The 11,789-nt window shown below is 44.1% G+C and overlaps 2 non-coding genes across 2 annotated transcripts; both read left to right on the top strand.

Annotated features, from left to right (window-relative positions):
- The first annotated feature begins 575 nt into the window (after positions 1-575).
- On the top strand, positions 576-766 carry LOC137912348 (U2 spliceosomal RNA). The gene has a single exon (XR_011106224.1). It is a non-coding gene; the product is annotated as a U2 spliceosomal RNA (small nuclear RNA).
- A 134-nt stretch (positions 767-900) lies between these two features.
- Positions 901-1,012, top strand: LOC137912467 (U5 spliceosomal RNA). Its single transcript, XR_011106324.1, has one exon. It is a non-coding gene; the product is annotated as a U5 spliceosomal RNA (small nuclear RNA).
- The last annotated feature ends 10,777 nt before the right edge of the window (positions 1,013-11,789 follow it).

The following is an 11,789-nucleotide window of genomic DNA, read 5'->3' on the forward strand; positions in this document are numbered from 1 at the left end:
GTCTCTGATTGTCTTTCTAGTATTCTTTGTTGTTTACGTGGTCGAAATAAATAAATAAATATAATATAGTCAATGTGGGCGGCTCGGTGGCGCGGTGGTAAGCACTGTTGCCTCACAGCAAGACGGTCGCAGGTTCGTCTCCAGCTTGTGGCCGTTCTGTGAGGAGTTTGCATGTTCTCCCCGTGTCTGCGTGGGTTCTCTCCGGGTTCTCCGGCTTCCTCCCACCACCAAAGACATGCAACTTAGGCTGATTGGTGACGCTAAATTGCCCGTAGGTGTGAGTGTGTGTGTGGCTGGTTGTCTGTCTCTGTGTTGCCCTGCGGTGAACTGGCGGCTTGTCCAGGGTGTCCCCCGCCTCTCGCCCATTGACTGCTGGGATTGGCTCCAGCTTGGCCCGCGACCCGACAGCGGATTAAGCGGTTAGAAAATGAACATGAGATAATATAGTCAATGTGAGCTTTGGACCACAAGCCGAGTTTGAATCAGCAGCTTTTACTATAGTCAGCATGTGTCTGCACCACGACCTGAGGGATAGGTTTCAGGCAGTTGGCACCTGCGCCAAACGAGCCGGGCTCATCGCTTCTCGGCCTTTTGGCTAAGATCAAGTGTAGTATCTGTTCTTATCAGTTTAACATCTGATATGTCCTCTATTAGAGGATACCATATTAAGCAGATTTTTAGAACTGGGAGCTAAGAAAGGGGCTTGCCTCACTCGCTCTGCGCATTGACCTGGTATTGCAGTGCTGCCAGGGACGGTGCACCCTCCTTCTGCCTTGTGTAAAACCAATGACTGTTGCATGCTGACTGGAAATCAGTGTGGGTGATATTCTGAGATGAACCAGGACTGAAAGTCTTGTTGTCAGAAATGTGGTCGGTCTGACTTTCAATGAGAAGGTAGATCGCTCTTGCTTCACTTCAGATCGTATAAATCTTTCGCCTTTTACTAACGATTTCCGTGGAGTGGAACAACGAGAGTTGAAGCCAATTTTTTATGCCCTGCTAAAGTGGGGCGTCCTTTCCCTGTGAAAAAAAGCATTTGTTATTTAGGTTAGGTTAGGTTAGGTATGTATTTATTTCAGGCAATGACACAAAGCACACAAAACAAAACGACCCATGCCACATCGCACGAGCCACATTTAAACGATAAGTAAAATGCCAATTCAGCCTGAAAGGGAGTGGGAAGAAGAAAACGTATTTAATCCCACCCCCATTTCTCATAACATAAACATAGTGAGCTCCTCTATTTCAAGCTCCAAGTCATATTAACAACAACTATATACACTGCATGATTTCGAAAAATACAACAAAATGTCGGACGAAACTAGCAAATTTACAAAATTATATATATGTATATATATATTTTTTATGTATTATTATTATTATTATTTTTTCTCCATTATAGTGTTACCACAGGTAACATGACAGTTTAGACAGTCATGCCAACATTAATAATAGACAAACAATACCAGCAATGGTAACAAACATATACCAACAATGGTAATGGAACAATAAATACCTTCAAGACCCTCTGTTTGAATATTGTGAGTAAACCAGCTGTCTATATACTAGCTTAAATTGATGAATACCTTGACATTGCTTGTGGTGTGTATCCAGACTGTTCCAAAGTTTAACCCCACGTACGGACAAACAAAAACTTTTGAGTGTGGTTCGAACTTGAGGAAGTTTAAAAACTCCAAATCCTCTCAAATCATGAGCAGCTGCTCGAACAGTAGAAAAACGTTGCAGGTTAATGGGTAATGATTTGTTAAATGCCTTGAACAGAACTACCAGAGTGTTGTATTTCACAAGGTCCATAAATTTAAGCAACTTTGACTGAAAAAATAAGTTATGAGTATGATCCCGAAATCCGACCTTGTGAATGATCCGTACTGCTCGTTTCTGTAATATGCTTAATGGATTTATTGTGTTCTGATAAGTATTCCCCCACACTTCAATGCAGTATGTAAAGTATGGAAGCACCAGCGTGCAATACAAAGTACGGAGAGCATTCACGTCTAGGTATGGTTTTACTTTGTTCATTATTGAGAGACTTTTGGAGATCTTAGTTTTTATGTCTGACGTGAGGTTTCCATGACAATTTATTATCAATAATAACACCCAAAAATTTGATCTTATTTACCCTTTCAATTGGGATACCTTCAATAGTTATTTGCAGTTCTGAATCCATTTTTAGACGACTAAACATCGTTACTTTAGTTTTATGAATATTTAAAGATAATTTATTTGTGTCTATCCACTTCTTTATAGCATTTAGTTCCTTGTTCACCGTATTTACAAGCTCCTTATAACTGTCACTACTATAGAATATATTTGTGTCATCCGCAAACAGGATGAGTTTTAATGTTTGAGATACATTAAAAATATCATTTATAAATATACTGAACAACTTTGGACCCAAAACCGACCCCTGGGGGACACCACACGCAATGTCAAGTGTATGAGACAAGCACTGCCCCATTCGCACATACTGCACCCTTCCTGTCAAATAACTTTTTAACCAGTCCCCAGCCACCCCTCTTATCCCATATTTATGCAGCTTATTGAGTAATAATGGGTGATTAATGGTGTCAAATGCTTTTTTTAGATCTATAAAGATACCAGTCACATATTTTTTCAGCTCCATTGCAGTAGTGATTTCTTCAAGGGCCTCAACTATCGCCATAGAAGTCGATCTATTTGTTCGAAATCCATATTGACCTTCATTTATAATGTGATGTTTGTCAAGGAAGTTATCAAGCCGAGAGTTGAAGAGTTTCTCCAGAATTTTCGAGAATTGAGGCAACAAGGAAATCGGTCTATTATTATTAAAACAATGTTTGTTATCATTTTTGTATAGAGGGATTACTTTTGCAGTCTTCATTCCTTTCGGAAAACAACCGGACTGGAATGATAAATTACAGATGTGAGTGAAAGGCTTTACAATATTCAGAATAATTTTTTTGACCAACGTCATGCTGATATCATGACAGTCAGTGGACAGCTTACTCCTACACTTGTGGACAATGTTGATCACTTCCTGCTCAGTTACAGCTGAGAGGAAAAGAGACGATGGATTATGTTTAATTTTCAAATCATATTTATGTTGGCCTTGGTCTGGGATTTGAGCAGCTAATTCAGGGCCGATGTTTGCAAAGAAATTGTTGAACTTATTTACAATGCTGCTTATATTCTGACACTTTTCACCATTTTCATCAGTAAAGAAATCCGGATATGTCGGTCTTGAGTAGCCTTGTTAAATTAAACTATTTAATGTTTCCCACGTTCCTTTTATGTTGTCTTTATTTTCATATAATTTTCTTTTATAATACAGCTGCTTACTGGTTCTTATAATGTCTGTTAATTTATTCCTGTACTTCTTATATCTTTGTTCCATTTCAATTGTCTTTACTTTAATAAATAATTTATAAAGAGTATTCTTCTTTTTGCAGGCATTTAATATTCCGTTTGTGAGCCAAGGGCTTTTGATATGTTTCTTCTTTATACAGTATTCCATAACCGGACAGTATTTATCATACAACTTGGTGAATGTATCTAAAAATGTACTATGGGCACCGTCCACATCAGACTTAGTATAAACTGCACACCAGTCCTGGTGGGCCAAACCGTCGTTTAGTGCACTGATTGTTTCTTCAGTTATAGTTCGTTTAAACTGTATTTTCATGATATCTTTGGGTTTTGCAAAATCACAGTCGTAGAGAGTAAAAACAGGTAAATGATCAGTGATGTCACAAATAATTAAACCGCTGGTGCCGTGATTTCCCATAATATTGGTAAAGATGTTGTCAATGATTGTTGCACTATGTGAAGTTATTCTGCTAGGTTTCGTTATCGCTGGATAGAGAGACAAACTGTACATTGTATTAATGAAATCATCAATCGTATTCAGTTTAGATGGATTTGACAAGTCAATGTTAAAGTCACCACAGATAAACAGTGTTTTTTGGTTTACAGTAGAAAACAATTTATCCATCCAATCATTGAACATTTCTATATTTGAGCCAGGTGTTCGGTATAAACAACTCAATGACATTTTTCTTGTTTCCATTTTGAATCATCACTGTCACACATTCCATTAATCCATTAATTGCTGTGGTCATACTTGTCAGAACATTATATGATATAGATTTATGAATATATATTGCTACCCCACCCCCTGTTTTATTAACTCTGTTCATATATTCTAATTCATAATCATTCAGACAAAAATCTATGCCTTTATCAATATTAAACCAGGTTTCCGTTATTGCAATAATATTAAAGGGTTGTACAAAATGTGTTAAATACTCCTTGATTGCCTCAAAATTTTTGTACATGCTTCTGCTATTAAAATGTTTTATTGACAGTTTCCCTTCTGTTTTCACACAGGTCTCATACTGTCCTTGAGTAAAATGACTACAGTTACGGACAATAGAAGATAAAAAGTTATTGTCAGGGTCTATCTCTGCATCAGTGTCATTCGTGTTGTGCTCATGATATTCAGAAGTTTCCAATTCCATCTGTTTGTGATGAAGAATGTTCTGCAACATGTCCGTTCCATTTCTTGGTGTAGTTTGTATCTTTGGTGTGTTCAGCATTGTGGTGATGGAGAGTCACAGTACCTTGATACCATCTGGTGATGATGATGATGATGAATATATTTATTAGATAGAATGTTAGAGTACAAGTACAGTCACACAGTAGCATGTATTACAGTACAAATAACGTCAAACATCCTGTCTAAGAGGAGCATTTCAAAAAAGCCCTTGCGGGCTTGTTTCCGTTGAAAGTCCTTCGTACATAAATCATCCACAAAAAAAACAATACAAATAAAAATAAATCCAATATTAAATTACGCAATTGATGCAACGTAACATTAGAAAGACAAAAATAAAATGAATGGTGCTTCAGGCTCAGTATTTGTCCAGATCTTCTATCTGTCTCACCATTTTTCCTATTAGGGAACCTCATGATGACAGCCGACGGTCTCCCGTACTTCGTGGGCAGCGGGTAGCACGCCTTGATGTTCTCCAGGTCCATCACTATCCCCTTACTCTGGAGGTAGGAATCAACCTGTTGCTCCACCGAGCGCACCTCCAAGTCGCTGGGCTCCCCGCCATCCGTGGTCGCCGCACGCGCATACGAGCGCGGCTTGATCTTGATGCCGGTGATGACCACATCATTCATGCGGGAGTATTGCTCCAGATCATCCACGCGTCGCTCAAGGTCCACGATACGCCGGTCTTTCTCGGCATTCTGGAGGCGTAGTTGTTTCACCTCCTCCAGTAGCCCCAGCAGCTGTTCCTGCTGCGCTCTGACAGCCGTCACATCGCCGCTTAAGGCGTCGAGGGAGTACTTTATTCCCTCGAACTCCTCGGGTGTCGGGAATTTCTTCGGTGGCATCGTAGTGATGGTCCCACCAATGCATCCAGGGGCAGCGGAAAATTAAACTCAACTCCGTGGCTCAAGCAGCAGCGGAGCAGTTAAACTCCGGTAGCTAGCTTGTAGCTTCGCTAACTTGTAGCTCCGGTACGCTTGCGCTTTTCTCGCAGTGAACACAACACCGTTAGCTAGCTGTTATTGCTGCAAAGCTAACAGTGTCGTTTCTCCTTTCGTTTCTCCTTTGGAGATCAGAGGGCCTTGATAAGAAGTTGTCCGTTAGGAAGCAAAATAAACAGTCTGGTGAGCTGCTACTGCGGCACACGAAACAACGTCACAGACATGTTGAAGTGATTGCTGCAACAAAGCTGGGCAGGATTCTGTTTCCATGCAGATGTACTAAAGATGCACTAAAGATGCACTAAAGATGTACTAAAGATGTACTAAAGATGTACTAAAGATGCACTGAAGATGTACTAAAGATGCACTAAAGATGTACTAACGATGTACTAGAGATGCACTAAAGATGTACTAAAGATGTACTAAAGATGTTCTGATAAAGTTATGTGGTTGGAACTGCTACTGCCTTCTTATTTCCAACCAACACCACACCATTCCTGATGCAACTCTCTGCATTTATCCGGGCTTGAGACCGGCACAAGGGAGATCCTAGCAATGCTACGTTAGCTCCTGCTAACCGCACTACCCGTACTACCATGAGGCTGCATTGCCCTGTATGGTTTGATTTGTATCTTTGATGTTCATCATCTTTTATTTGATCTGTATCTTTGATGTTCATCATCTTTTAATTTGATCTTTGATCAGTGACTGAACAGCCGCGATTGGACAGCAGAGATTGGACCTTTTTTGTATCCAGACAGGATCGATTTCAGAATTAAATGTATTCCAAGATGATCAAGATCAAGAAGTTTATTGCATGCATAATTCTTTTGGAAAATATTTTCGCCGGATGCCATTTTTTGAGTTCTATGCTTTCACCACAAGATGGCGTAAGTACTCTGATGCTGAGAAATAGGGACTGCAGAAGAAGCGAGAGGAGCGAGAGAGAGAATGAGAGAAGAAGAATGCAGAGTTGATGTTCCAGTGCGAGTTGTACTCAAGATGTACTAAAGATGCACTAAAGATGCACTAAAGATGTACTAAAGATGTACTAAAGATGTACTAAAGATGTTCTGATAAAGTTAAGTGGTTGGAACTGCTACTGCCTTCTTATTTCCAACCAACACCACACCATTCCTGATGCAACTCTCTGCATTTATGCGGGCTTGAGACCGGCACAAGGGAGATACTAGCAATGCTACGTTAGCTCCTGCTAACCGCACTACCGGTACTACCATGAGGCTGCATTGCCCTGTATGGTTTGATTTGTATCTTTGATGTTCATCATCTTTTATTTGATCTGTATCTTTGATGTTCATCATCTTTTATTTGATCTGTATTGTTGATGTTCATCATCTGTTTTTGATCTGTATCTTTGGTGTTCATCATCTTTTATTTGATTTGTATCTTTGATGTTCATCATCTTTTATTTGATTTGTATCTTTGATGTTCATCATCTTTTATTTGATCTGTATCTTTGATGTTCATCATCTTTTATTTGATCTGTATTGTTGATGTTCATCATCTGTTTTTGATCTGTATCTTTGATGTTCATCATCTTTTATTTGATTTGTATCTTTGATGTTCATCATCTTTTATTTGATTTGTATCTTTGATGTTCATCATCTTTTATTTGATCTGTATCTTTGATGTTCATCATCTTTTATTTGATCTGTATCGTTGATGTTCATCTGTTTTTGATCTGTATCTTTGATGTTCATCATCTGTTTTTGATCTGTATCTTTGATGTTCATCATCTTTTATTTGATTTGTATCTTTGATGTTCATCATCTTTTATTTGATCTGTATCTTTGATGTTCATCATCTTTTAATTTGATCTTTGATCAGTGATTGAACAGCTGTGATTGGACAGCAAAGAATGAACCTTTTTGTATCGAGACAGGATGGATCTCAGAATTAAATGTGTTCCAAGATTGATCAAGAAGTTGATTGCATGCTTAATTTCTTTGGAAAATATTTACGCCGGATGCCTGGATACAAAGAACATCTCCCCATCAGGGAACCGAGCCCCGGTCTTCCGCGTGACAGGCGGAGATACAAGGTGACGCCCGCTGGGAAAGTATTTTTTTTTTTTGTAATACACGGCGGTCCGCCGCGTTTGGACAGTCGTGTTTATAAACTGTCCTTTTCGCCACGGCTTTTGTCTACGGCCAAACCACTCTGAACACGCCCGAGTGCGCATGCGCAGCAAAGGGGGAGTGTGTGTGCGAGTGAGCGGACTGACAGGAGTGGCGGGGCGCTTGAAGTCTAACTTCCTCAAACCCAAATTGTTTTATTTGAAAAACAACTTATATTTGAGTTGTTTTCGGCCCCCCCTGGCACCTGTTGGTGTTAGGGGCGGATTCAACTCGGACTGTCAGAATGGGGGATAAACCGAATGACGCAGACGAAGGCATGCGTAACGGACAAACATCTGGCGAGGAGCGTTATCACAAAGATCTGACGGTGCTCGCGATTGTGGAGGGAGAGGAGGGTGTCACGGTGATGGATTTGTTGAAGGCGGTGAGGAGTGAGTGCGGGGTGGTTGAGGGGTGTCGGCAGAGAGGGCCCGGAAAGTTTGAGCTCACGATGGCGACGGCGGAGGGGAAGAACTCTGTATTGGACGGGCTCATGTGCGGCAGCGTGACGGTGACGGGGCAGGAGATTAACAGCAGCGTGATGGTGGTGTCCTTTCTAAACCTACCGGTGTACGTCACGGACCAGCAGATACGGGACAAGCTGACGGAGTGGGGGGTGAAGCCGGTGTCCGCGATCAAGCGGAGGATGTGGCCGGGAACGGAGGTGGCGGACGGCACGCGCTTCCTCCGCGTAAAGTTCACCGAGGAAGTGAGATCGCTGCCGTATTCAACAAAATTCAGCACGCTGGGAGGCACAGAGCACTTTAGGGTGATTCACGACCGACAGACACGGGTGTGCAGACTCTGCATCAAGCCGGGGCACATCTTCAGGGATTGCCCTGACTTTAAGTGCTTTCGGTGCGGCCAGACCGGCCATTACGCACGGGACTGTGGCGAGGAGAGGGGGCGGCGAGAGAGAGAGGGAGAAGGAGGAGGCGCGGAGCAGGACAGCAGAGAGGAGCAAGCGGCAGAGGAAGCTGACGAAGGAGGAGTGGAGCAGATGGAGGAGGACGGGGAAGTGAGCGGAGAGGAGAGAGGAGACGACGGAGGCGGCGGCGAGAGCGAAGGATTGGCGGGAGCGGACGAAGCGGACGGCGGAGCGGACAGAGGAGCAGGCGGTGGAGCGGCGGGAGCGGATGGAGGAGCAGGCGGTGGAGCGGCGGGAGCGGACGGACGGAGGAGCAGAGCAGAGGAGAGGAGAGGAGGAGAGGTGGCAAAGCGGAGAGAGGGAGACGAGCGGTGATCGCACAAGGAGGAGACAGCGGTGCGGGTGACAGCGCGGAGCGCGATGGCGCGCTGGAGACGGAGAAGCGGAGCAGCGGCGCGAGGGTTGGAGGAGAGGAGAAAAGGACACCGATGAGTACGAGGTCTACCCCACGGGACAAGGAGAAGGACGGCCGCGCTGAGTGTTCAGACATAACGGACAGCGGGGAAGACGACATGGAGGACGTCAGGACGAGCAGAAAGAGACCGCTGGGCAGCAAGGGGAAAAATAAGGCTCGGTGCAAGCTCAAACCGGCACCGTGAGGTTTAGTTTTTTATTTCATTTTCACGTTATGTTAACAATATCTTCTTTCAACGGGAATGGGCTGAGAGGGAGGGAGAGGCGGTACCGAGCCACAAGCATGTGCGCAAGTGACATCATCTGTTTACAAGAAACTCACTGGGATGGGGAGTGCGCGAGGGAGGCTGAAAGGGAATGGATGGGAGAAATGTTTGTGAACAACGGGGGGGGTGAGGGGGGGGGGGGGGTAGCAATTTTGGTAAAGAGGGGGGTTATTGAGAGGGTGAACAAATGCGTGGATGACGGTGACGGGAGAGCGATCGGGATCACCTTTGAGTACATGGGCAGGGAGTACAAGCTGGTGAATGTGTACGCGCCCAATGAGGAGAAGGTGAGGAGAGGCTTTTTTGAGAGACTGGGAGGGATGTGTGGAGAGAATTGTATGATTGTGGGTGATTTTAATGTGTGGAGGGGGAGACTGGATGCGTGTGCGAGTGTGGACTTCAGGAGTGATTCCACCAGAGGCGTGCTGAATGAAGTGATGAGAGCGAATGATCTGGTTGATGTGTGGAGGGAGAGGAACCCGAAGGGGAGGGGATTTTCGAGGGCACAGGTGGTGCAAGGGGGGTTGAGGCAGAGCAGGATAGACTTTGTACTGTGCACGAGGAGCATAGAAGGGGAAATAGGGAATATTGAGTACAAAATGAATGCACTGAGCGATCACATGGTGTTGGGTTTTAGCTTGGGGCGGGGACGTGAGAGCAGAGGGGGAGGAGTCTGGTGTATGAATGGAATGGTGTTGAAGGATGAAAAGTATAAGGAGCGTGTGAGAGATTGTATACGATTGAGAAAGGGTGAGGTCATGTATGAGGAGGACATAGGGAGGTGGTGGGAGAAACTGAAGGAGGAGATTAAGAAGCTCAGTATAGGATATAGCAGGAATAAGAATAGGCTAGAGAGAGAGAGGGAAAGAAGATTAAAGGACGAATTGATTAGGGAGATGGGGAGAGCAGACAGCGAGGAGGGGCGAGACGTAGGGGAGTATGTGAGAATTAAGAATGAACTTAAGGAAATGGAACAGAGAAAATGTTTGGGAGCAATAGTTAGGAGCAGGGCGAAACATATAATTGAGGGGGAGAGAGCGACAGGGTACTTTTTAGGGATGGAAAGGACGAGACAGAAGAGAAATTACATAGAACATGTGGAGGGAAAGGAGGGAGGGAAGATAACAGACTTTGTAGGGATAGCTGAAAGGGTTGAGGAATTTTATAGGGAACTATTCAGGAAAGAAGCGACAGATGAGGCAAGCACGGAACAGGTTCTAGAGCAGGTGAAAGGTAGGCTGAGCGAGGAACATAGGGTAATGTGTGAGGGGGAGATAGGGACAGGAGAGATAGAGGCAGCGATAGCAGGACTAGGGAGGAATAAGAGTCCAGGGATAGATGGGATAATAGGGGAATTTTATATAGAATTTAGGGAGGAATTAGTGCCAGTGCTGGAGAGGTTGTTTAGGAGGATAGAAGAGCAGGGAGAGATGCCAATTAGCATGACGACAGGGTCAGTAACGATCATTCACAAGAAGGGAAGTAGGGATAAGCTGGAAAACTACAGGCCACTTAGTATGCTAAATGGAGATTATAAGATATTAGCGAGGGTATTGGCGAGCAGGATAAAGAGTGTGATAGGGACAGTGGTGGGGAGCACACAGGCTTATAGCATACCGGGCAGGGATATAGCAGACACGATTAGCAGCATCAGGGACACCATAGACTGCATGAAGAGGGACAAAGGAGGGATAGTACTGAGTTTAGATCTGAACAAAGCATTTGATAGAGTAGATCACACATATTTGTACAGGGTGCTAGAACGAGTGGGCTTCGGGCATAGGATGATAGGATGGATAAGGAGGATGTATGATAGGGCAGTGAGCTGTGTAAAGATTAACGGTATAGTGACCGGCACGTTCAGGTTAGAGAGGTCAGTCAGGCAGGGGTGCCCGCTATCGGCTCTGCTGTACTCGCTGTCGGCAGAGCCGCTAGCGGCACTGATGCAGCACAACAATAAGATTAGGGGAGTAGAGCTACCGGGTGGTCAGATTAGTTTATTATATCAGTATGCGGATGACACAACAGTTACAGTGAGGGATACGGAGAGCGTAGTAGAGGTGTTGGAAAGTGTAGAAATGTATGGCAGGGCGTCAGGAGCGAGGGTCAACATAGAAAAGTCAGAAATAATGTATGTAGGGGCAGACAGGATAGGGAGGGTGGACATAGGGCTGAAAGAGAGGAAGGACTATTTTAGGGTGTTAGGAGTCAACTTAGGGATAGTGGCTAGAGAAGGGAGAGACATGCAGTACGAAGGGATAGTCAACAGCATCAGGAAGTCGTTGGGGTTCTGGAAGAGGAGAGGGTTGAAACTGAGGGGGAAAGTGGTTGTGGTGAATGCGTTGGTGATGAGTAAGCTTGTGTATGCGACGGCTGTGTTGGATGTGCCGGAGAGAGTGATGCGAGATGTGGATGAGCTGGATAAGGATTTTCTGTGGGGAGGGAAGGGAGTCAGGATAGCTAGGGAGGTACTGGAAAACGATTATGTGGACGGGGGATTGAAGCTGATTAATTTACGGGATAAGGTGAAGGCACTCAGAGTTAAAA

Source organism: Brachionichthys hirsutus, unplaced genomic scaffold (genome assembly GCF_040956055.1).
Source record: "Brachionichthys hirsutus isolate HB-005 unplaced genomic scaffold, CSIRO-AGI_Bhir_v1 contig_1145, whole genome shotgun sequence".
Classification (NCBI taxonomy): domain Eukaryota; kingdom Metazoa; phylum Chordata; class Actinopteri; order Lophiiformes; family Brachionichthyidae; genus Brachionichthys; species Brachionichthys hirsutus.